Here is a 12,935-nt window from a genome sequence, read left to right as displayed (position 1 = left end):
CTTCTCCCTGTGTCTTCACGTGGTCTTCCCTCTTCATGTGTCTGTGTCCAGATCTCCTCTTCTTATAAAAATACCAGTTATATTGCATTAGGCACTCATAATGACCTCATCTTAACTTACTTACCTCTTCAAGGACTTTATCTCCAAATGCAGTCACAGTCTAAGGTAGTGGGGACTGCAACACGTGAATTGTGAAGGGCGCAATACAGCCCACAACAGCAAGCTTGTTCATTTGTGTTTCCTTTCACTGGAACACTTCTTGCCCACTTCAATTTCTCAGTGACATGAAGAAAGCAGTGTTTTTCTCTTACGTATATAATAACATAATACCCACCTTAAGTAGCATACAGATAGCTGCCTTTTGTTTGAGGGAGCTGAGGGAAGAGATGGGGAGAAGAGATATGGAAAAATGCTCCCCTGGAGCTATTTTGTTCCACATTTGTTCCAGCGCTGAGCACCACATCTTGAATGACAGTCACCACGTATCCCTCAACAATCTCTTGTGTTTGTGATATGCTGGTCCTTCTACAGCACAACACCCAGGGCAAAGGCCCCTCTTGTCGAGTCTCCAGAAAGTACTGCAAGGAATGATGAGGGCTCCCATTATAGCCGTGCAGGCAAGGATACAAGAAAAGAGAGTAGGGGATGATTTGATAAAAATGGACACAAGGCAAAATTTAGGATTTATAGCAGGAAATGAGGAAGAGGAAGGAGCCAAGAGTAATTCCCTGGGATCTTTCTTGAGTAATTAGATGAATAGTAATATTACTAACTAAACGAGAGCATCTGGAGAATTTACTTTCAAGATAAAGAGGAGCCGCATTTGGGGCATGTAAACTCCACAGATAAATTCTGTTGACCACAACCAAGCTCACATTCTCATACATAAATTATGCCAGATTGCAGAACTTGATTTATAAACTATGGTGGTACTTGGTGTGCTAATTAAACATACACCAGTCGAAATATGAAACCCGAGTTTATTGACAGTAATATAGCCATGAGAAAAGGGAGGAAAAAAAGGAACAAGACAGGGGCGTAACATTTCAGGGTTTTGCAAAAGCAGAACCAAATATATGCAAACAACAAAAACAAGTCTTTTGAAGAATGCTACTGGGTCAGCTGACTTTAACCTGGGCCTGCAGAACTGCTTCTGATGATACCAGTGACACAAACTTCAGTGACTGATTTTGAGCATATTTACTTATCATGTGACATCAGATAATAGGCATATATGCTAACTACAATGAAGCCAAATTTTGAATTTCAGGAAAATTTAACAAACTTCTTTTTTTTTCTTTTTTAAAAGAGTTACACTTATAAAACCTATTGTGTTGTATGGCCAAAAGTTGGCTCTGTTGATGTTAATTCTATCAACAAATGAATGGATAAATAGAATGTGTTTTATACATACAGTAGAATATTACTCAGCCATTAAAAAAGAATGAAATTCTGATAGATGCCACAACATGGATATACCTCAAAAACATTATGCTAGGTGAAATGAGTGAGGCACAAAAGGGCAAATATTGTATGATTCACTTTGACAAAATGTCTAGGATGGGCAAACTCATGGAGAAAGAAAAGATATTACCAGGGACTGGTGAGAGTGGGGAATGGGAAGGTATTGTTCAATGGATACAGAGTGTCTATTTTGATGAAAAAGTTTGGAAATAGATAGTGGTGATGGTTTCATAACATTGTACATTTAATTAATGTCACGAAATTGTACACTTAAAAATGTTATGTTATATATAATTCCTCATGACAAAGAAAAAATTCCTTGTTGTGTAGGTTTTGAGCTGACCAACAGGGTTGAGAAATCCAGTTTTCCCCTCAAAAAAACATTGTTTAATGTGTTCCAAAGCAATAATAGCAAAGAAGAGTAGACATAAACTTACACCTCAATTACTGGCTATAGGATCCTGATAGCATTCTAAAATATAACAATTTTCTGTTGAATAGACGCTGATTAGCATTTGAAATAAGGTTTTTGGGTCATCAATTCATTCTTAATGCAAGAAACCCAATCTAAATGCATCTTAAGAGATGAGTTCCTCTGGGTCATTCCTACTTGCTAGATTCATAGGCAGTGCCCTACTTTGAAAGAAAGAAAGAAAGAATCAAAACCTTGTAAGATTAGTAGTAACAATATATTTTATAAACCAAATGAAGTAAAATCTCCCAATAGTCTCTTTTTCTGAAATTTATAAATCTTTTTTTCTTAAGGCATCAGATCTAACTTTTCCACTTTTTTTTTTTTTTTTAAATAAGCTCTGCATTTTAAAATGTTTTTAGATTCATGGCAAAGTTAAAAAGGTAGGTCCCATGAGCCCCCACCCAATTTTCCCCTACTGGTAATATTAGCATGCTACATTTGGATTTCTTCTGTATTTTGGTGGGGGTGGTGGGATTTTATTTATTTATTTGTCAGAGAGATGTAGATAGAGACAGAGAGTGAAAAAACAAGGAGAGTGGCAGGCAGAGAGAGAAGCAGTTTTCCTGAGCAAGAAGCCAGATGTGGAACTCGAACACAGGACCCTGGGATCATGTCTCGAGCCAAAGGCAGACGCTTAACCAACTGGGCCATTCAGGTTTTCCAAGTATGGTACATATGTGACCACTAATGAACCAGTATTATTACAATATTATTAACAAAAGTCCATTCTGTATTCAGATACCTTTAGCTTTTACCTAATGTCCTTTTTCTGTTTCAGGATTCCATACAGGAAACCACACTACATTTAGTTATCTGGTCTCTGTAGGCTTCTCAGACTTCCCTTGTTTTTCATGACATTGACAGTTTTGAAAATAGTTTCATTAGGTATTTTGTAGAATGTCCTTCAGTTGGGGTGTCTTGGATGTTGTTCTCGTGATTAGACTGGGGTATGGGTTTTGGGAGGAAGATCTCAGAGGTAGAGTGTTGTTCTCAATGAATCGTAGGAGGGTACCTGCTGTCACTATGACTGAGAATTGAGGATGCTAACCTTGATCGTCTGGCTGAGGTAGTGTTTGCCGGGTTTCTCCACCACCGAGTTACTGTCCTCTCTCCTCCCACACTCCATTCTTTGGAAGGAAGTCATTGTGTACACCTCCTCCTCACCCCTGAACCGGCCTCAGCAGGAGTTTTAGGCTCCAGCTTTTTCAGTGAAGGGTAGAACTTTACAGCATGAAAAGTGACCCTTAATGTATGCAAATTTTGTAGAAGGCGAAAGGGCATTTTTATAGAGAACACACAGATCAAGGCACAGGTTTCAAAAATTTCTATGCTAGTAAAATAAGTTTATTCCATTTAAGTGCTGTTGAGAGAAAGCGAGAATCATCACAATTTTTTCCACCTTTGATAGAAAATGAGAGAAGTTAACGTATGTATTTAATGTAGGCATTATTTTAAGGAAACAAATGAGGTTCCTATTTAGTCAGCCTGGTGTCAAGTAGAAGTATCTCAAGATAAAACAAAAGTTAAGACGAAATCAATGTGGCGACAAAGTAAGGAAGCATTGGGCTGGGGACCAAGAGCAAAAGTCAGGCAGGTAACTGAACAAAGCCAGAGAAGGAAAATCAATGCCAGAGCCAGAACAATGCCAGATACCAGCTTTACTATAATATATATATATATATATATTAGTTTAAATTCAATTAATTAACTTATATTATTTGTTTCCGGGGTGTAGGTCTGTGATTCATCAGTCTTATATAATACCCAGTGTTCATTACAACACATACTCACCCACCCCATCACCCAGTTACCCCATCCCTCTACCTCCTACCTCTCCAGCAACTCTCAGTGTGTTTCCTAAGATTAAGAGTCTCTTATCATTTGTCTTTTTAAAAGGTTTTGGAAAGTCATTTGATTTCTTCCTTGTGAGGCTCAGCATTCTCTTAGGTAAAGGAAAGCAAAAGAAGTCTCTATTCTGATCTCAAGTCAAAGAGGAATTATTATAGTCTCCAATGATTTAGGAAGGCTTCATGGGCAAGTATGTTAGCTTGCCTTCGAATGAAGCTAGAATACTAACAGATAAATAACTGCTAACCTCATTTCTTTTTTTAATATATGCAAACTTAAAAAATCATTTACAAGATGGGGGGAATCCCAGGATGAAATGCAAGTTATGCCAAAATAATCTAACTACATTATGAATGTAGGAAATAATCTTTACCATAGGGGTTGGGGGGAAGTCTGCTGATCTAAGTAACTTTGGAAGTGAATTGAGTATAAATGCTATATAAGACCAATGGGAAAAGCAGCTATGCAAAGGATTGCACTCTATTGGCGAAGATGAGCTCCACTGGGTTAATTTTGAAACCACTAGACAGGTAAACTGGAACTGAACAAAAAGTAAATGGGTGGTAGATGTTGAGAACCAAGTTTCTCACTTTTGGAGCAGAAGGTTATAGATAAGCAAAGGGAGAGACTAGAGTGATTCATGTGGCCAAGCACTGGAGACAGCAGTTTATCTTAATATAGATCCAAATGAATACGTGCCGAAATATTTATAGATATGTGTACATATGCTAGTTTGCACACACACATATATTTCTTTGTTTTGCCAAATGAGAGGACCTAAGAATAACTGTGCCCAATAGCAAGGAGATACTGGTTTCTAACACCGTTCTCTCATAAAAGCAACCAGACCCTTGGAGAAATGGCTGATTTAGGATTGGGACAGGAAATACACAAAGTAAGCCCCGGGCACCTTGTAGTGACAGAAAATAAGGAAAGGCTCAAAGAAAAGCAATAGTAACAGCAGCAAACAAACAAACAAACAAACAAACACTCAACTCCACAATGATAGGAGTATGTCCAAATGACACAGGAACCAACTGAAAAATCTCCCAGTGACCACAGCTGGAATAATTTGAGTGAGAAAATAGGTAAAGCAGTATTGGATTATAACACAAAGCATAAAGCTAAATATCCAGGTGTCTGTAATAAATGATTAAATACATAAATAGGAAAAAATAGATAAATCTGTGCAAAAGAATCTCAAATTTATTTTTTGTGGATCTAATTTGTATGCTTATAATTATCATTTCAACATCATATAAAATTATGTGAGTTATTAAAAATGCTATATTCGTAGAGGCAAAACTCAGGGATGATAAAGCCACAGGGCATCCTTTAATTGAAATGAGCAAACTCGGGGTCATGCAAAGCCATCATTTTCATTTGCTTCACCTTTAGGTTTCTTTGATAATGAACCTTATCTGGTTATACCTACTTAAGCACATACCTCTCTTTTTTTTTTTTTTTTTTTTTTAAGATTTTATTTATTTATCAGAGAGAGAGAGGGGGAGAGAGCAAGCACAGGCAGACAGAATGGCAGGCAGAGGCAGAGGGAGAAGCAGGCTCCCTGCTGAGCAAGGACCCCGATGTGGGACTCGATCCCAGGACGCTGGGATCATGACCTGAGCCGAAGGCAGCTGCTTAACCAACTGAGCCACCCAGGCGTCCCAAGCACATACCTCTCTTGAGTCTTACCCCACACATTTGAATTTCCAGGTGTGTGCATTCTTATCCAAGAGTACATTTATACCCACGTCTATACACCTTCAAAAGAAAAATAAATGTAACAATGTTTGGTTTTGTTTATAGCTAAAACAAGATTTCAGTGTTTACTAGTTTCTGAAAACCACAACCGTGGTGGGATGTGTCATCTTCCTGATCAGCCATGACTGAACGCTCCGCGTAAGGACAGCAGTGACTCAGTAGCAAACACCGCTGACACGCCCCTTGTCCTCCTGAAATGCTCCAAGAAGGGGTGGGCCGTGTGACTAAGCCCTTGGACATTTACAGTAAAGCTCTGTGCTGCTCAGAAGTAGGTGTCGACGATAGCTTGTTTTACAGAACCAAATAAGCACCACTCCGACTGCTGAAAAATGTTTTGAATCTTTTCTCTATGAAAAGTTTTGACAGTCTGAGACATTTGAAATGATGGCAGTGTGTTGTTCAACCTTCGTTCTTTCCTACACATTCTGTGTCACAGTGGCTGTGTCCCGCCCCAGCCCACCCAGGGAGCTGCCAATGGCAGGGCTCCCCGGAGAACCTTCCGAGGAGGGGGCACTTTACACCCCCATCCTATCATCACAGAAACAGCAGGCCACAGGGAGCAGCCACATATTCTCAAGTAACAGTCTTGCCTTTAAAATCCCTTTCTCTTCTCTTAGAGATGTAACAACTGTTTGAGTAGATATGACCCTGAAAGAAGGGCGATTCTTAAAGGGAAATTCTTAAGAAACTCAAATCAAGCTTAAAATATAAATAGCAGATGCGCCTTTAAAAATAACTTATCCCATTCTACAAGCCAGTTTCTGCAGAAATCAGTTGTCACGTAAGATCTAAAAATTTGGTATATATATATATATATATATATATATATATATATATATATATCTATCTATCTCACAACTGAATCAGGCTGCTCCTTTTCCATATCTTACTCTCTCTCCTGGAAGTCAACTCCAAACATACCTTTAATGACAGTGTGCTTAAAAAATGCCAATGACATAAAGATTTTCAATGGACTTAACTAAATAAAAGATCCAAAGTGGTCTCATTGAAAATATGCTAACGCCGTCCCTGGCCAACACTTTATGCTGATCTGTAATTCTTACTCTATCGTAAAAATGAAGCAGTATTGTAATGACTATGGATACATTATTTTTGTAATTCCCTTTAGGTAATGGAAATAATTCTTGTTCCAGCACCATATAAACACCCGAAGAAAGGACAAGGTCAGATTGACAGATTGTGGAATTTAAATTGGCCACTTAAGCTATCTGAGGTCAGCATTCACTGTAATCTTCAATGTTTGCACCTGCTGTGCAGTAAGGAGATGTCCTTGGACACCTTACAAACTCAGCGTGTGCACGAGTTGGGGAGAAGAAGGAGGCTGGCACTATTCCTCCCTTTCCAGCTCGCTCACCCCCTTCTCCATCTCTCTTCATAACATTTTGTTTACATCGATAGCAAAGACATTAAGAGTCAACTTTAACTTTTTAGCTACAAAGGAAGACGTGACCTCTGACACCCATAAGTGTGACTGGCGCTTAAATATTGGTACATTGTGCTAGGCTCACAGAGTCTACACTATATTCTATACTCTGGTTGATAATGTGAATTTGGGGTGGGGGGTATTCATCCCTGTTGTCTTTCTCCATGTTAGATGCTGCCCTTTGGTTTCAACGTCCCCTTATAGAAATACATGTAGCCACTGCTGCCTCTAGTAAGATATCTACCATTGTCCCAAATTCTGGAATGAAAGTAAGGCACTTAAAAAAACTTATCCTATTGGAACACCTGGGTGGTTCCTTTGGTTAGTGTCTGCCTTCCGCTCAGATCATGATCCTAGGGTCCTGGGATTGAGTCCCACTTCCTTTTCGGTGGAGAGCCTGCTTCTCCCTCTGCCTGCTGCTCCCCCTGCTTGTGAGAGCGCTCTCTCGCGCTCTCTCTCTCTGACAAATAAATAAATAAAAATCTTAAAATTAATTAATTAAGTAAACACTTACCTTACCAGGCACGTGGGTGGCTCTGTCAGTTTAGTGCCTGACTCTTGATTCCATTTCAAGTCATGATCTCAGCGTCTTGAGGTCAAGCCCAGAGTTAGGCTCCTCATAGAACGTGCAGACTGGCTAAGATTTTATCTCTCGGGGCACGTGGGTGGCTCAGTTGATTAAGCAAAGCAACTGCCTTCCGCTCAGGTCATGATCCCAGGGTCCTGGAATCAAGCCCTGCATCGGACTCCCTGCTCAGCGGAGAAACTGCTTCTCCCTCTCCTGCGTCTTCTGCTCGTGTTCCCCCCACCTCTGTCAAATAAATAAATAAATTATTTTTTAAAAAAAGATTCTATCTCTCTCCCTCTCCCTCTGTCTCTCCCCCACTCTCTCTCTATAAATATAAATAAATAAATATAACAAACTTATCCTTCATTAAAATCATTTCTCTTCTATATAAGATAGTTTATAATTAGGATAACCAGAGTTCCAAAACAAGGATGGAGAGGAAGGGGGTGCTGGGGGGAGGAGAGAGACTGCTGGAGAGGCAATGTCATACACAAGGAAAGGGTATGAGCAAAGACAATACAAACAAGGATGACATTCCCCTTCCCCCAAAAAAACTTTCTTGTCACCTTGCAAAGATTACATAAAAAGTTACAAGTTACGATCAAAATAAACAAAATATTTAATTAACAAGGAAATATGCATCTTTTACATAATTACTGAATGTAATTGTCAGAAACTGGGGATTTGGAGGTAGAACTGATATTCTCCAATTGTAGCCATGGAGAAGACTACAGATGAAATGAAATTACTGACTGTTTCTGCCCATGTTTGCAAAGAGATAATTTATTGTCCTCTAACTGAAACAATGAGGAAAAAAATTTGAAAAAACAGATAGAATGATATTACTAGTTTATCACCTTACTGTTTATTTCACTTAAACATATCTACCCTCTATGGTTTGAAATCTAGAGTAACTATCTGGAGGATGACCTAGTACTGCCAATTTTGACATCAATCTGATAAGACCTTGTCATGTATGTCCTCTGTATTTTTGCTTTTTTTTTTTTTTTTTTTAAATCAGGTTAAAAATGTCTTTCTGCCTCCTGATTTGTAATAGAAGACTTGGAAATCTTTTTCAGCCCTTCTGGAGGAAGTCTCTATGAAGCATAAAATGCTTTTATATTTTAGAATGAACCCTTTGTGTGTGCCTATTAATAGAAAATTTTAAAGGGTAGTGATTAAATGCATCCCAAAATGTTCAGAGAGTTAGTCTTGTCTAGTTATTTCACCATGCCTTAGCAGAATCACAATTTAATGGTTGGGTAAGAGAGGACAGAACAGAGGAGGAGTCTGAGTAGGTGAGATACAGGATCAAGTTGGCAAGTTAACAGAGCACACCAAGTCCTCTATGGTTATGTACCCTTCAAAAAGGCTCAAAGTTGGGCAACCAGGTGGCTCAGTCATTAAGCCTCTGCCTTCGGCTCAGTTCACAATCCCGGAATCCTGGGATCGAGCCCCTCATCGGGCTCCCTGCTTGGTGGAAAACCTGCTTTGCCCTCTCCCACTCCCCCTGCTTATGTTCCCTCTCTCTCTCTGTCAAATAAATAAATAAAATCTTTAAAAGAAAAAAAAAAAAAAAGGCTGGAAGGTTCTGAAATTTCATGAAGCATTGTCCCAAGTTCAAAAATATGAAACTGTTAAACAGCATCAGAAAAATAATGTGGAAAAGAAGACTAAGACCTGTGTAAATTACCCTTTTGAATTGCATGGCTCAAGATGTTTTGAAAAACCTCATCAATCTATCCAGATTTTATATAGTTCTTGGAACCAAACTAAGCACGTGAAATTGTGGGCATTCGGGAAATTTTTAAAGAATTTATTGATTTTACTTTAGGGCAGTAACAGTTCAGTGAAACATTGCAGGGCAAAGACTGGAAGAAGAAAGAAGCAGAGAATTGATCCTGGTATTTGGGGACCATTTTTCCCCTTGAAATGATTGCCAATTCTAAGTAACAGATAAGCCCTTATAGAGAATGAACCCCATCTTTGGGTCATCTTAATCTATTATTTGATTTGCAATGATTTTAGATAGCTCAAGCCTCAAACTTAGCTAATTGGTGGAAACAAAAGTAAATCAACCTTAGAGAAAGATTTAATCTATTAAAAGCTTAAAATTATTTTCATATTCTTCATACATATTGTCCATTACCCAGTCAAAAATAACTAAGCATAATAGGAAACAAGATCATATAACCAAAATCCAAAATAACAATCCACAGAATAGACATATATAGATTTAGATAATGCACTTATCAGAGATTTTTTTTAACTGCTATACATGTTTAAGGAATTAAAAGACAAGACCAAAAATGTTGGCAAAGAACTATAGAAGACAACTGAATAGAAATTTGAAACAGAAAATATAATACATGAAATTAGATGTCAGTGGATGAATATAAAAGAAATTTCCAAATTAGATTGGAGAAAAACTTATGGTTTTTTTCTCCATAAATAAGAAATGACCAAAATGAAATTGTCCCAACATTTCACCATAATGATGAATCCTTATGTGGAAAGCAATCTAAGAAAAATGTGCATAAATACCTGAATTTGGTTTCTCTATAACCAAGTGAATAAGTAATCCATGCCTTCAACTGTATAATTCAACAAAACAATTTAGATATTTCAAGGTAAATACAGATAGTGTCTATAATGACATGTGTCTCTCACTAAGGGACCATTCCAATTCAATATATAAGTTACATTACTTTTAGCCTATTCAGCTCTGACTTAATATAACTTTCTTTCTCTGAGCCAAAGCTTAGAAATCCTCAAAACTTAGATTTATTTATTTTCTTTTGGGTTGAATGCTTCAGAGAAAACTTGATTAGGAATTGGGACTCTAGGCTTTAGTCTTCTCATTGCTACTATCTCTAACAATGACTCATGGGGGTTCTCTGTTTCTTCATCTGTAAAATGAATAGATATTACAGATGAACTCAAGGCTCAGTTTTTCTCACCTATAAAAGTCAAGATGCTAATAATAACAATAGTAATCATAATAACAGTTATTAGACTCTCTGAGGAAGGGAGGATATATGTTTGAAAAGAGAGAGAGAAAAAAGGAAACAAAGAAGGAAAATAATTCCAGAATTAAAGGGCAAACTATAACTCTCACCATGGAGGGAAGCTACAGTTCTCTCAGATTAACTGTGGGAAAATAAGAAGACAGATATTGGCTAACTTTTAATGTTTTCTGGAAGAAAAGATACACTTTTCAAGCTATGGGTTCATCAAAAGTTGCCTCTATAAATTTTGTGTGTAAAACCTACACATATTAATAATTACCCCATTTTACATTTATATGGTCCTTTAAATAAAGTTCACAAACTCTCCATACAGTCATCTACTTTTGATATTTGTAACAAATGTATTAGGTACAAATTGGAGTCTAGAAAAACTGTGCAACTGACAAAAATATTCTGCCTTTGGTTTAGGACCTCCGGAATATGTTCTCATTTACAGGATGGATTCCTTTTGAACTTATGTTCTTTCACTTGACTCTCTAGTGATCAAAATATTTGAGAATTTATTATTATCAGAAATATATAATGGGGACAATAGTTACTTTACTAGAGCCATATTTTAAACCCACTGGATAATCCTATTCTGGGTTAAAAATTAGATCATAGCTCAAAATAATTCTTAGCGTAGTGTGATATTCAAAAAAAGCAGAAGATTGTTTGATATCCTCTGCATTACATGCAGCATCTGCAATGCCTTGCCCAGGCTTTCACACATAATAGGTGCTCAGTAAATATTTATTAAAACAGTTTCTTGAATTAAAGTGGTACTCTGTGGTTATCAAACCTAGAGGGCTTACCAGGTAAGCTGAAGACAAACCTTCAAGGAATTTTCCCAATTTAATGTCCAGATATCCCTAAATGAAGAGATTCTAATTCATTAATATTGGGTTTTGTATAGCTAAGTTCACTTCAGAACAGTCTTCTACTTCTAAACTTATTGGCTTAGTTTTGCTAAATGTAGTTTTAAACAGAATTTCTGTGGATTTTCTTCAGCTTTTTGCTTTGTCACACTCAACTACAGGGACTGATTACAAGAAAAAAGAAATCAAACTCATCACAGGTGTTCCTGATCTCATGCAGCACTTACTAAATATATATGATGGGAAAGAATGACAATCTTCCCCCAAGAGAATAGGTGAGTGGTGGGAACATTTAGAAGGAGAATAAGAAGATTTTTTTTTTTTTTTTTTTTTTTAGGAAAGGAATTTTTATTCGGAAGAGAGAACAGAATGGAAATTTAAGAGAAAAAACTGGCTCTTTCTGATAGCAATATATATGGTACCTGAGCTGCTGCCATGTTGAAAGTCCATACTTACTCTTTCGTTTCCTTGTACTTAATTTCATTGTTCATAAATCACATCTATCCAATTTAGAAGTATTTTTTCATGAATAAGAATAATAATGTTATATTCACACGATTTTGTATGGCTGATGTCGAAATGACGTAAACTTTTTTGGTATATGGACTCCAGTAATTGCTCCCTCCGATGGTATGAGCTCCGTATGACTCTGTGGAGTCTCATTCTAGAACTGCATAAACCGCTTCATATAATGAATCTCTTTTACTAGAGAGCCTTTATTTTTAAAAAAAATATGGCCAATGAGGTGGCAGATGGAGTTCAGTCAGCCCTGCGCTGGCACAGGAGATGACTTGTCTTGTCTTCTCCAGTGAGATTCCTAGCAGAAGCGACCAAAGAAAAAAACAAAAAGAACTTACCGTAAGATCACATGAAAACAGAACTACCCTGCAAGAACCTAGCTAAATGTCTTGAACAGGGGCACTCAATCAATACTACTGACTTGAACTGAAAATTAACCCAGTGGTTATTGGTTCTCTTTTGACTCAACGGAAGTATTTTTCTATACACTTGTCCACCTCTGGGTTAACCAGTTCTTTTTTGTTTTGCCTGTTTGTTTCCAGTTTGTAAATATTCAGTTCACTGGTAAGCGGATACTTTCCCCATTATCTTTCCTCTTTTCTTGGCATTAGCTTTCTTAAGACATTTTCATTGTTGTTAATACACAATCAGTACACCTACCAGTGACACTAGAGGTTGACTTGCTTGAAAAACAATAGTGTTATTTCTTCTCCTGACCTCTAGCTGGGAACACAGTGGCTGACCCCGCCTGTAGCCTCAGGTCCTCTGGGTCAGAGAGCTGGATGAAAGGAATGTCGGGAGCCAGCAAACCGGCTGACCTGCCTGTTTTCCTAGCTCCACGTTCAGTCACGTCAGCTGGTTATCTTCAGATTAGCCATGCTGGGAGTATTTACATGGTGGAAATCAACTAACCCTACAAATCAGGGCTTCCCTCCACCTTCATCCAGCCAGGGAGCCAGTGGTTACA

General features: G+C 37.8%; 1 long non-coding RNA gene across 1 annotated transcript; it reads right to left on the bottom strand.

The window, feature by feature from the left end:
- Positions 1 to 3,762: 3,762 nt before the first annotated feature.
- LOC131833157 (uncharacterized) lies at positions 3,763 to 7,612 on the bottom strand. Its single transcript, XR_009354345.1, has 3 exons — positions 7,510 to 7,612; positions 5,467 to 5,551; positions 3,763 to 5,234 (listed from the first exon to the last, which is right to left on the bottom strand). It is a non-coding gene; the product is annotated as an uncharacterized LOC131833157 (long non-coding RNA).
- Positions 7,613 to 12,935: the final 5,323 nt, after the last annotated feature.

This window comes from Mustela lutreola, chromosome 6, assembly GCF_030435805.1.
Source record: "Mustela lutreola isolate mMusLut2 chromosome 6, mMusLut2.pri, whole genome shotgun sequence".
In the NCBI taxonomy this organism is placed as follows: Eukaryota; Metazoa; Chordata; class Mammalia; order Carnivora; family Mustelidae; genus Mustela; species Mustela lutreola.
Note: the sequence above shows the minus strand (reverse complement) of the source record. Positions and strands in the feature narration are given on the sequence as shown.